Source organism: Chiloscyllium punctatum, chromosome 27, assembly GCF_047496795.1.
Source record: "Chiloscyllium punctatum isolate Juve2018m chromosome 27, sChiPun1.3, whole genome shotgun sequence".
Lineage (NCBI taxonomy): Eukaryota > Metazoa > Chordata > Chondrichthyes > Orectolobiformes > Hemiscylliidae > Chiloscyllium > Chiloscyllium punctatum.
The window spans coordinates 11876213-11890129 of NC_092765.1; positions in this window are offsets into that span (position 1 = coordinate 11876213).

Here is a 13917-nt window from a genome sequence, read left to right on the forward strand (position 1 = left end):
TTACTAACCATATCTCCAAAACTTTAATCCAAATCATTTATATAAATGACAAACAACAGTGGACCCAACACCAATCCCAGCAGAACACTGCTGATCACAGAGGCCTCCTGTCTGACAAACACTCCATCAGTACCCTCTGTCTCCTACCCCCAAGCCAATTTTGTATCGAATTGGCAAGCTCTCCTTGAATCCCATGTGATCTAACTTTACTAACTAGTCCACCATGTGAAACCTTGTCAAAGGCTTCACTGAAGTTAATGTAGACAATGTCTACCACTCTGCCTCTATCTATCTTTTGGCCACATCCTCAACAAACTCCATCAAGTTTGTGAGACACTATTTCCCACACACAAAGCCATGTTGACTACATCTAATCAATCCTTGCATCTCCAAATGCATGTAAATCCTATTTCTCAGAATCCCCTCCAACAATTTACACACCACTGATGTCAGACTCACTGACCTTTAGTTCCCAGGCTTCTACTTACAGCCTTTCTTAAATGAAGGCACAACATTAGCCAGCCCCCAGTCCTCTGGCACCTCACCTATGGCTGTAGAAGAGACAAATATTTCTGCTAGGAGCCCACAATTTCTTCCCTGGCTTCCCACAGCATCCTTGGCTATGCTTGATGAGGTCCCAGTGATTTATCCTTCTTTATATTTTTAAGACCTCCAGCACCTCCTCATCTGTAATGTGGGCTGTTTTCAAGACATCAGTATGTATCTCCTCAAGTTCCCTAGCCTCCATGTCTTTCTACACAGTCTGAAATTGCTGCTTAAGGAGTCTTGGTGAGTTACTGCAGTGCATCTTGTAGATGGTACACGTGCTGCCATTGTGCGTTGGTGGTGGAGGGAGTGAAAGGTTAAGGCAGTGAACTGGGTGCTGATCAAGGAATCTGCTTTGTCCTGGACTACCTCAAGGTTATAGGAGTTGCTCCATACAGGCGTGTGAAGAACATTACAACACACTTCTGACTTATGCATTATGGATTGCTTTGGGGAGTCAGGAGATAAATTACTCAGAGCAGAATTTCCAGTCTCTGACTTGCTCTTGTAGCTATATTTATTAATATAACAAGTCCAGTTCAGCTTCTGGTCAATTATATGTTAGGATGTTAACAGTGGCTAATTCCATGATGGCAATGCCACTGAATATCCAGGGTGGATGGTTAGATATTTTTCTTGTTGGAGATGGTCATTGCCTGGCACTGTGTGATAAGAACATTACTTGCCAAAATATTATAAGTTCACATTTGTGCCAACTTTCCATGCAAAAAACTGTAAAAACAAACATGCAAAGACATGTCGAACTAACAGCACAAAACAAAATTGAGGCCAATGGATTTTTGTTAGTTAGGTTTCCAATTCCTTGATTTCTTTGTGATGCATGTAGATTCAGTCAGAACATTTTTACTGTTATTACAATAGCAATGTAATACTGAATTTGACTTGGTTTCAGTGTTTCCTTAGTGTCAGATAGTTATTATAAGACAGCGCAGCAAATCCTTCTTGAATTGATACCCTAATTTCACTTCCTCCCACACCCTCCAAAAACAAGGCTTTCATTGTACTGTTTCCTGTAGAACAATGAAGGGCAACACAATCTAAATGGAATTTGGCCAAACCTCTACTGAAAGCCTCCCTGATGGCTTAGTGATATTCTTTTGTGAGTATCTGAGCCCTGTAAATGTGGAAATTCACAGGTTCAGCACGCAATCTGAGCCAAATTAGGTGACTGCATGAGAATAACACCAACTTTAATGAGGAAAAAAATATTAAGAATTTGGCAACAAATGCATACTTTTGAGTTACAGTAAAACTGTAGGAGTAGCAGTATGGATAAAGATGAAAGAGGGAGGGTGCAGGGGAACTGCATATAGAAGTTACATAACTATAGAATGAAACAGGCTATTTGGCCCCACAGATCCATGCCAGCATTTATGTTCGTCATGAATCTCCTCTTATGCATTTTCACAGAGTCCATCAACATATCCTTTCCCCCTCATGTAATTACTTATTTTTTCCTTAAATGCCTCAAGTACTCCATGTAGTAGTGACTTTCACTTTTTAAGTATATGTTTGGTAGATATTCCTGTTATTCCCTGTTGGATTTATTAGTGACTATCTTACACCTACAGAGCTGAGTTCTGAAATAGTCTCAAATGGAAGCATCTTCTCTGCCTGTACCATATCAAAGTCTTTCATAGAGGTAAATATTTCTATCTAATCACCCCACAATCTTCCTTTTCCATATCAATTAATGACTAAATTAGTTTGTGTTCTGCACATGCACACTTTGTAAAACACTCTGCCAGGAAGAAAAACATGGTGATTCCCAAATAAGCAGAATAGATATGAGCAAATGGGCCAGACTGATGTCATTGGAAGTATTGGCAGGGACACTGTGCATGTGAATCTTGCACCAGCACACTGACAGCATTTTCAGGTGTATCATGACATTCTCATCATTAAATTGCACTCTACTGTTAAGCTAAGTGAATAGCTGGGAATTGCATTTCTAGTTGGTAAGTCTGGATGCTGGAGAACTGATTTGATCATTTATTTGCTAAAGTTTAATTGGTAAAATGAAACTACAGATACATGGCAATTCAATTTTCACCTAGAAGAAGGTGAGCTCTAAAATACAAAGACAGAAGTCTGGACCAGCTGAATGGCCTTCTGCTGTTGTTATGGACCAGGTCAGACCCCCTCAAAACATTTCAAGTAAGCACCCTGGACCCTAACCTTGCTAATTGTTTTAAGCAGGTGTAGAGTGGATATTTCAGGAGTGATGCAGCTGGCCCAACCACTTAGTTTTAACAGAACAGAATTTATTTGCAAGATTACTGAATGAAACGCAAACCAAAGAGAATAGAATGTAGAATACCTTAACCTATCCACAAATCAGACTATCCCAACTTAATGATGCTGTTTCAAATTCGTGCAACTATCCCCATAAACACTCCTTGGCAAAAAAGGAAAGAAGTCTAACACAGGGTCTTACAAGAGACATGGCTGAGAGATTCAGCATGGAACACTTTCTTCCATGTAACCAGCAACTTCAAAACTGACTGGCTGCTTGTTCTGAACAAGCAGACTGCTAAAAGCCAAACCAAAGAAAAGCTGAGCTGGGAGAACTGGCCAATCTCCTCTCATTGTACAAGTGTTTTTTTTGTAAACTCAAAAGCTTCCTCAAGTAGATCAACCCAGACATTTCAGAGCCTGTGTTTTTATGACCTCCTGAGAAAAAAAGACAACCTAACCTTACCAAAGGAGCTGCATCATCACACTGTACTTTCAGCTGTCTGATGAAGGCAGCTAGACAAAACATCTTTTCTCGTTACAGCTGAAGACTAATCTGTCATGTGTTTCCAATTTTATTCATTTACTTGCTTCAATCATCCATTGAAGTGATAGACTAAGTGATCAAAGAAATCAGAGTGTGCACTCCAATCAAAGGTGTCCATGGATTTGAGGAGTTGCACTGCAAATAGATGAGAAATTTTATACCCTGCCACCTCGTAGACTTCATAATGTATTGTCAAGTGGAAAGCAATCATAACTATTCTAATCAGTGTCTAAAAAGAAAAACATGCAAGTATATGTAGCATCTTCTCTAATCTCGGAATGTCCAAATCACTTGAAAGTCTTTTAATTGGTTTTAAATTGTGGTCATTATGGAAGCAGTCAGACCATTCTTCTAGTCCAGATGGATTGTGAAACATAACTGATGTGCTTGTTTACCAGGACAATATGTCCCGGAATCCCAAGTTATGATGAACCTTCATAAAATACTGGTTTGACATAAAGAATACTGTGTCCAATTCTGGCACCTTCATTCATGAAGAATGTGAAGGCATTGGAAAGGATGCAGAACAGATAAAAGAGAATGGTTCCAGGATGAAGAACTTCAGTCCTGAGAATAGATTGGAGGAAATGAGGTTATTTTCCTTTCAGAAAATTGATAGCAGATTTGCTAGAGGTGTTCAAAGTCATGACAGGCCTTAACAGAGTAGATAGAACAAAACTGTTCCCACTGGTGAAAGAAACAAGAAACAGAGGATATCAAATTGCAGGGCAATGACCAAATGACAGAACAGTGGGTCTAACTAAATGTTCCTTGCATAAAGCTAGCATCAACATGATAGGCTAAATGGCCTATTTCTGTGCTGTAACTGTTCTATGATTCTGTAATTCTGAGTTATTTCAGATTTCAGCTATTGACAGCCATAAGATGTGCTTTGATCTTGCAAAGGCTCAACTATCAACAGATTTACCACCTCAAACCAGTTATATGGAAATTGAAAACAGTGCAGCAAGTATTCCTCTCATTAAGTAAACGTCTTGTGCAGAAGTCAAGAGTATGCAGTAGGCAAAAGACAGGGATGAACAAGATGGAAGGTGGACACTTTGAATAGAGGAAGGAGGGCTAGTGATTTGAGGAAAGTAGCACAGGGAACAGGGAAGTAGAGACTGAAGACCTAGGCATCAACAGAGGAGCAGAGGAAGTAGTGAACGGGCAGTAGATCAAAATCAGAGGAAAGCATGCTGGAATATGGAGTGAAAAAGATTCAGTCAGATATGGTGGGTGAAGACCAAAGAAGGATTTGAAAATAAATGATAACAGAACATCCTAAGATACAGAGAGACAGAAGAATTTGGCAAGGACAGAAGTGATGGTTTTGTGAAACTTTGCATAGAAGACTACTTAAGTTATAGAGTCCTACCTTTGCTGAAGAAGGGTTGTCTGAGCTGAAATGTTACCTTTTTTTATAAAACCTTTAGTTACCTCAGGAATGTGACTTGAAAGAAATTCTGGGATTTACATATTAATGAATCGAATCCTGAAACCCATTCTAAAAGTTGAAAAACTTAACAGCAACCTAGGTTTGTTCAATATATCACATCAGCTGTACGACACCATGATCTTTTGCTATAAATTCTGTGTCCTATAATCCTACTCCACCTGATGAAGGAACAGTGCTCCAAAAGCTTGTATTTCCAAGTAAACCTGTTGGATTATAACCTGGTGCTGTGTGATTTTTAACTTTGTCCACCCCAGTCCACCTCCATACCTTTGCTGAAGAACAAAGAGAAAAAAGTGAGTCTTCAAGGCTGAAAGTTGACATAAGTGAAATTCTTAAAATTATGGAAGGTTTTGATGAAAGGGTCAATACAGGGAGGACTTCTTCTTTAACATAGGTAGAGGCCATCAATATAAGATATTCATTAAGAAATCAATGGGGAATTCAGAAGAAACTTCTTTCCCTAGAGATTGCCAAGAATGCAAACTCACTACCACAGGGAGACAATAGGATGGATATAATTAAGGCAGTGTGCATATGCATGGGAGAGGTCCCCAGCATTCCCAAATCACTTGGGAAAATCCACTCACAGACAACCTATCAGAGAAAGGTTGCACTCTACAAATAAAATGGAAGAAAAGAGTAAGGAACAGTTACTCAAGTCATGATCTGGTTCTCTCCTGTGCTTGCTGCTGATAGGCATACATGAACTTTCAACAGGAAAATGTGGAGAGGGCCAACCTGTAATTGGAGCAGTAAAGTGAGAGGCAGCAGTCAGCAAGGCTAGAGGAAGCAAGAATAGGAATGGGAAATGAGGTCTTCAGGGAATGGAATGAGGCCAAAGAGCGATGTGAAGCTATAAAGTGGGGAGAGAGGATGGGAACTGAGGGGCTGCAAAGAGAGGAGAAAGACTACACATTGAGGAAGCGGGACAGGAAAGAAAAACTGGTGCTAGATAGGGGTTAGTAGGGCTGTAAAGGGAAGAGAGGAGCTGTAAAGTACAGTGTGTAGCTCCAAAGAAAAGTGAGGGTATGCAAATGAGGGATAAGTCTGCAAAGGTTGGAAATGTTCTGCAATATATGAGAGGGGCTACAAAGAGTAGAACGTTGTCTAGATGTTTGCAACAAAGAAACATTCACCTAACTAGGAACAGGAACACTGAAGTTATGCATTCTTTATGAATTAATTGGAATCTTTAAGTTAAAACTACAAGAGTTCAGTCACTAGTATGTGTGGGATATATAATGGATGTGATTGTAATAGAACTGCATCAGTTGTATAATTTAATATTGAAACAGTTTTATTTTGTGAAATCTATTCACATCAAAATCTACTGTACAGAGGCTCTGTTAGAGATAAACATACAATGATTTAGCTGTGACCTTCCAGTCTGCAGAAAGAACATTTAGATTGATGGGGTTTTTTTGTGTAAAGTGATGTGTCAGTTATTTTTTTTAAAATTTGTTGCGAACTTAAGCATGTTGTCTTTTGCCAATTTAAATTCAGTGATATCTAGGAAATTAATGCCTGCCTTGTATATTATGGATTTAAGTTAATGAAGTGGTGATGATTATTGGGAATACAGGGCAACCTCAATTATCCGAACAACATGGGCGGGGAGTATTTTGTTCAGATAATCGAATGTTTGGATAATCGAGCCTTCGGACAACACAGTTTACCCAAGCATTGGGGCCTTGAGATCTTATTCAGATAATCCAAAAATCGGATAATTGATGTTCAGGTAACCAAAGTTGTTTTTTCTGTGAATTCTTCTAATTCTGCTTACGTGGGAGTCTAAATCCCATATTTATTAACACACATACAAAAAGTATTGTTACTAGGTGCCTGCATCATCTACCAAAGGAATTACTGAGACTGAGAAAGAACCCACTGGAAACCAAAAACTAACCCCTGAAAATCAAAAAGTACACCTTGAGAAATCTCAAGAGGAGCCCTTGAAAAAACAATGATCATATATATTCGTGTATATGTCAAATTTTGAAGCTGAAATTAGGGGGTCAACTAATACACCAGGTATTGTTTTCAAAGGATGAAATTCATGCTTGGTAAGAGTCAAAAAATGAACAAAAAAGAGCCCAGATCTCTACATAAAATAATAAACAACAAAAGGAAAAATAATAATGGCCATTATTGAATATTTATCTACAAAATAACTGTTTCCCTTCTTCGTGCTACAGTAGAACGATCCTGCTGTACCATATTCCAGTTACCACTACTGTAAGGTGCATGTAGCTCTACACTTATGTACAAAAGTTAATAGGCATACCAGCAGGTGGTCAGACCAACTACTAGGGGTATTTGTACAACACACAATCCATGAAATAAAAGCAGTGGAGCAGTAAAAACAAAAAAAAGATTGATAATAATAATAATAATAATATATGATATACACTCTACATCAAAAAACTGATATTCACAGCAAAAAACTTCTCACTGTAGTACTATGAGCTCGTGAGGGTATGAATAGGAGGATAGAGCAGATGAAGCATGGCTGAGGAGCTGGTGTATGGGAGAAGGATTCACATTTTTGGATCATTGGAATCTCTTTTGGGGTAGACGTCACCTGTGCAAAAGGACAGGTTGCACCTAAATTGGAAGGGGAGTAAAATACTGGCAGGGAGATTTGCTACAGCTGATCGGAAGGATTTAAACTAGTAAGGTTGGGGGCGGGGGGGTAGTTGGGACCCAGGGGGCATAGTAAGGAAAGAGATCAATCTGAGACTGGTACAACTGAAAAAAGAAGCGAGTCAAACAGTCAGGGCAAGCAGGGACAAAGCAGAGAACAAGGTAGGACTGATAAATTAAACTGCATTTATTTCATAGGAAAAGGGACCTAACAGGGAAGGGAGATGAACTCAGGGCATGGTTTGGAACATGGGACTGGGATATCATAGCAATTACGGAAACATGGCGCAGGGATAGACAGGACTGGCAGCTTAATGTTTCAGGATACAAATGCTACAGGAAGGACAGAAAGGGAGGCAAGAGAGGAGGGGGAGTGGCGTTTTTGATAAGGGACAGCATTACAGCTGTGCTGAGGGAGGATATTCCTGGAAATACATCCAGGGAAGTTATTTGGGTGGAACCAAGAAAAAAGAAAGGGATGATCACCTAATTGGGATTGTATTATAGATCCCCTAATAGTCAGAGGGAAATTGAGAAACAAATTTGTAAGGATATCTCAGTTATCTGTAAGAATAATAGGGTGGTTATGGTAAGATATTTAACTTTCCAAACATATACTGGGACTACCATAGTGTTAAGGGTTTAGACGAAGAGGAATTTGTCAAGTGTGTACAAGAAAGTTTTCTGATTCAGTATGTAGAGAAGGTGAAAAGCTTGACCTAAGCTTGGGAAATAAGACAGGGTAGGTGACTGAGGCGTTAGTGGGGGAGCACTTTGGGGTCAGCGACCATAATTTCTATTAGTTTTAAAATAGTGATGCAAAAAGAGAGACCAGATCTAAAAGTTGAAGTTCTAAGTTGGAGGAACGCCAATTTTGACGGTATTAGGCAAGAACTTTCAAAAGCTGATTGGGTGCAGATGTTCGCAGGAGAAGGGACAGCTGGAAAATGGGAAGTTTTCAGAAATGAGATAACAAGAATCCAGAGAATGTATATTCCTCTTAGGGTGAAAGGAAAGACTGGTAGGCATAGGGATTGCTGGATGACGAAAGGAATTGAGGGTTTGGTTAAGAAAAAGAAGGAGGGTTATGTCAGGTATAGACAAGATAGATCAAGTGAACCCTTAGAAGAGTATAAAGAAAGTAGGAGTATACTTAAGAAAGAAATCAGGAGGGCAAAAAGGAGACATGAGATAGTTTTGGTAAATAAAGTTAAGGAGAATCCAAAGGGTGTTTACAAATACATTGAGGACAAAAGGGTAACTAGGGAGAGAACGGGGCCCCTCAAAGATCAGCAAGGCAGCCTTTGTGTGGAGCCATAGGAGACGGTGGAGATACTAAACAAGTATTTTGTATCAGTATTTACAATGAAAAAGGACAAGGCAGATAAAGAATGTAGGGAAATAGATGGTAACAGGTTGAAAAATGTCCAGGTTACAGAGGAGGAAGTGCTGGATGTCTTCAAATGCATTAAAGTGGATAAATCCCCAGGCCCTCATCAGGAGTACCCCAGAACTCTGTGGGAAGCTAGGGAAGTGATTGCTGGGCCTCTTGCTGAGATAGTTGTATCATCAATAGTCACAGGTGAGGTGCCAGAAGACCGAAGGGTGGCTAACATGGTGCCACTGTTCAAGAAAGGTGGTAAGGACAAGCCAGGGAACTGTAAACCAGTGGGCAGGTTGTCGGAGAGAATCCTGAGGGACAGGATGTACATGTATTTGGAAAGACAAGGACTAATTAGGGATAGTCAACATGGCTTTGTGCATGGGAAATCATGTCTCACAAACTTGATTGCGTTTTTTGAAGAAATAACAAAGAGAATTGATGAGGGCAGAGCGGTTGGCGTGATATATGGACTTCAGTAAGGTGTTCCACAAGGTTCCCCATAGGAGACTGGTTACTAAGGTTAAGTCTGGTTTGTGAGGTTAGATCTCATGGAATACAGGGAGAACTAGCTATTTGGATACAGAACTGGCTCAAAGGTAGAAGACAGAGGGTGGTGGTGGTGGTGAGTTGTTTTTCAGACTGGAGCTATGACCAGTGGAATGCCACAAGGATCAGTGCTGGGTCCACTACTTTTCATCATTTACATCAATGATTTGGATGTGGGCATAAGAGGTATAGTTAGTAAGTTTGCAGATGACACCAAAATTGGAGATGTAGTGGACAGTGAAGAAGGTTATCTCAGATTACAACAGGATCTTGATCAGATGGGCCAATGGGCTAAGAAGTGGCAGATGCAGTTTAGTTTAGATAAATGTGTGTTGCTGCATTTCGGGAAAGCAAACCTTAGCAGGACTTATAGACTTAATGGTAAGGTCCTAGGGAGTGTTGCTGAACAAAGGGACCTTGGAGTGCAGGTTCATAGCTCCTTGAATGTGGAGTCGCAGGTAGGTAGGATAGTGAAGAAGGCGTTTGGTATGCTTTCCTTTGTTGGTCAGAATATTGAGTACAGGAGTTGGGAGGTCACGTTGCGGCTGTACAGGACATTGGTTAGGCCACTGCTGGAATATTGCGTGCAATTCTGGTCTCCTTCCTATTGGAAGGATGTTGTGAAACTTGAAAGGGTTCAGAAAAGATTTACAGGGATGTTGCCAGGGTTGGAGAATTTGAGCTATAGGGAGAGGTTGAATAGGCTGGGTCTGTTTTCCCTGGAGCGTCGAAGGCTGAGGGGTGACCTTATAGAGGTTTACAAAATCGTAAGGGGCATGGATAAGATAAATAGACAAAGTCTTTTCCCTGGGGTGGGGGAGCCCAGAATTAGAGGGCATAGGTTTAGGGTGAGAGGGGAAAGATATAAAAGAGACCTATGGAGCAACCTTTTCACACAGAGGGTGGTACTTGTATGGAATGAGCTGCTAGAGAAAATGGTGAACGCTGGTACAATTGCAACATTTAAAAGACATATGAATGTGTGTATGAATAGGAAGGGTTTGGAGGGATATGGACCAGCTGCTGGCAGATGGGACTAGATTGGGTTGGGATACCTGGTCGGCCTGGACAAGTTGGAGTGAAGGGTCTGTTTCAATGCTGTACACATCTGTGACTCTATATCACAAATATTATGGGATAGCACTTAAAACAAAAGTTATATGCAGAAGGCCATTAGAATTCTTCAAATGTACTGTTCAAATCACTTGCACCACTAAATAATTCATTCCAGTCGTCTGGGTCAAGCATATTGTCGTATGGACCATCTTCATCTGCACTCTCAAAGGGATCATCAATTGATTTGTCATCACTTCCATGTGACCATAAATAGTCAGCCTCCGTACCATCTAAAGAATTAGCAATTCCACATTTTTTTAATGCTTTCACAATAATTTCAGTTTTCACCTCCTTCCAGGACTCAACAATCCACTCATATACTGTTGCCAGTCATGGAACATGCATGTTGCCACTCTTTGTGAAGCGTTTTCCCCTTCTTGCATCCAATTGTCCCATTTCTTCTGTACAATGTCCTTAAAAGGTTTATTGATGCGAACATCGAGTGGCTGCACCATGTCGCAAGGCCTCCAGGAATCATTGTAATGTCAGTACTGTCAACTCAAAGTTCACTGATAACACTTTTCACTCTGTGTGATCTGGATGTATCCCAAAACATTAAGACTTTTTCCTTTCTTAAGTCCACCTAGTTGCATATTCCAGACGAAGGGCTTTTGCCCGAAACGTCGATTTCGAAGCTCCTTGGATGCTGCCTGAACTGCTGTGTTCTTCCAGCACCACTAATCTAGAATCTGGTTTCCAGCATCTGCAGTCATTGTTTTTACCACATTGTTTTTACCTAATATTCCAGACCTCCCTAATCCAATTCTTGCAGCCACCTTCATCTGTCCACCCTTTTTCATGGATGAGGACAACAACACCTTTTGGAAATTTCTGTTTGGGCAGAGTTTTCTGCTTAAAAATCACCATTGGCTTTAACTTTGTTCCAACTGCCATAAAACTAAGTACTATAGTGAATTGCCTCCCTTCATGGCCAGTAGTCTTGGCCAAAATTGATTAGGCTCCAATCCTTTCCACAGTTCTGGTCCCTGGCATATTAACGCTCATTGGGGTTTTGTCCATATTGCCGACACATGAGAGCCTGTACTCATTTTTCTTCCAACTTCTGATTACAAAGCAATGGAACTCAATTAACTTGTCATTAAGTTCTGCTGGTAGATGTTGGGTAATCTTGGTTTCTGTCTAAGCACTAAATCATACCTTTTCATAAACCTACGCACCATCCAGCACTGGCTTTGAAATCACTGAATCTTGTTGCTTCGTTTTTGGCACTATTCTTATACATTGTTGAGTCACTATGCTTCTATTCTGATGACACTGAATTACCCAGTCAGCAATCTTTATTTCTAGTTGTGGCCACTTGTTCAGCTTTCCTCAGTTGGCGTTTTGACATAGTCTTTAACTGTGTGGCTTTTTTCCTCCAACCTTGAACAAGGTTTTCAGAAACATGGAACTCCCTTGCAGCTATGCTACTGTTGTTCTTCTCTGCACCTTCAACAACTTTTAGTTTAAGCTGTGCTCTATACTTGTTTCTTCATGATGCCATTTTGTCAGAAAAATTTGGGGAGTTTTACAATATGTTCAGAGCACAACTGTACACAACACCTACTTCTAAGAAACTGAGATAACAGCAGGAAGACAAGGTCGAGGGCTGCCATAAGGTAGATATTTGCATGCACATAAATAAATATACAGTGTATTTTTTATATGTATATCGTTATCAACATTCAATTTAACCATTTGAAAATCGCATTGTGCAAATATGTACTGGTGCACGTCACATGTGATAACACAGGTATTGCATTTGAATCAAAAATGTGCAAATCATACCCTGTAAGGCTGCATATATGGAGAAGGTGAGGACTGCAGATGCTGGAGATCAGAGCTGAAAATGTGTTGCTGGAAAAGCGCAGCAGGTCAGGCAGCATCCAAGGAGCAGGAGAATTGACGTTTCGGGCATGAGCCCTTCTTCAGGCTCATGCCCGAAACGTCGATTCTCCTGCTCCTTGGATGCTGCCTGACCTGCTGCGCTTTTCCAGCAACACATTTTCAGGCTGCATATATGGTCAGGAAGAGTGACATGAAAAACTAGAGTCGACCTTTCCAAGAGGTATATGAAAAATACAAGACTTTTTTGGCCAAAAATAACAGGTCGATGTATATGAGGTGGACCTATACACATGTGTATATGGTATTTTGAGCCCTTGGTATAAAGGGAGGCCAGACATTCATATGAGATACAGGGGAATAGAGGGTTACAGTGATAAATTTACATGAGAAAAGGCCCGAGTGGAATGTAAACACCAACATGGACTGGCTGGGCTGAATAGCATGTTTTTGTGGTTTTATATCCTTTTTAATCCTATGTATGTAATAACTACAAGGAAAGCAACTGAAAATTCAGCTCAAGATTAAATATGAATTTCAAACCCGTACAAGTTAATGGAACCAGAGCTGGAAACATATACTGAGTTTGTTTTGGCTAACACTGAACTGAAATAATTTTCAACATAGAGTCATTGTGATGTACAGCATGGAAACAGACCCTTCAGTCCAACTCGCCCATGCCTACCAGATATTCCTAATATAATCTAGCCCCATTTGCCAGCACTTGGCCCCTCTAAACCCTTCCTATTCATATACCCATCCAGATGCCTTTTAAATGTTGTAATTGTACCAACCACCATCACTTCCTCTGGTAGCTCATTCCATACACACTCCACTCTCTGCGTGAAAACATTGCCCCTTAGTTACCTTTTAAATCTTTCCCCTCTCACCCTAACCTATGCCCTCTAATTCTGGACTCCCCCACCCCAGGGAAAAGACCTTGTCTATTTATCCTATCTTTGCCCCTCATGATTTTATAAACCTCTATAAGGTCAACCCTCAGCCTCCGACGCTCCAGGGAAAACAGCCCCACCTGTTCAACCTCTCGCTGTAGCTCAAATCCTTCAACACTGGCAACGTCCTGGTAAATCTTTTCTGAACTCTTTCAAGTTTCACAACATCCTTCCGATAAGAGGGAGACCAGAATTGCACACAATAGTCCAAAAGTGGCCTTACTTGACTTCATGTCAAGTTGTATGTTAGATGATGCAAGAGTTATTCATTCATTTGTGGTATTGACTGAGACGCAAACGGTCAGTGTACATTTGCAGATGCTGTTAGCAAGGAATGCATACATATGGTCTATAGATGTTGATCCACACTCCAAATACCTCTTGTTTTGGAAAGTTACCAAGACCATGGGTTAATGCCTGGACTCCATTCCAGTTTAATACAAACAAACATGTTCCTTTTCTTTAAAATGCTGTAAGGTTCTCAGAAAAACTAGGGTTTCACCTGCTTATTCATTACACAGTATAGGATTTCAAAGATTTCAAAGAACATATCATAAGCATCCTTAAATATAACCTGTTTGTCTTATCTTCTCTGAGCTTCTAGAGTTTCGTTCCTAAAGGA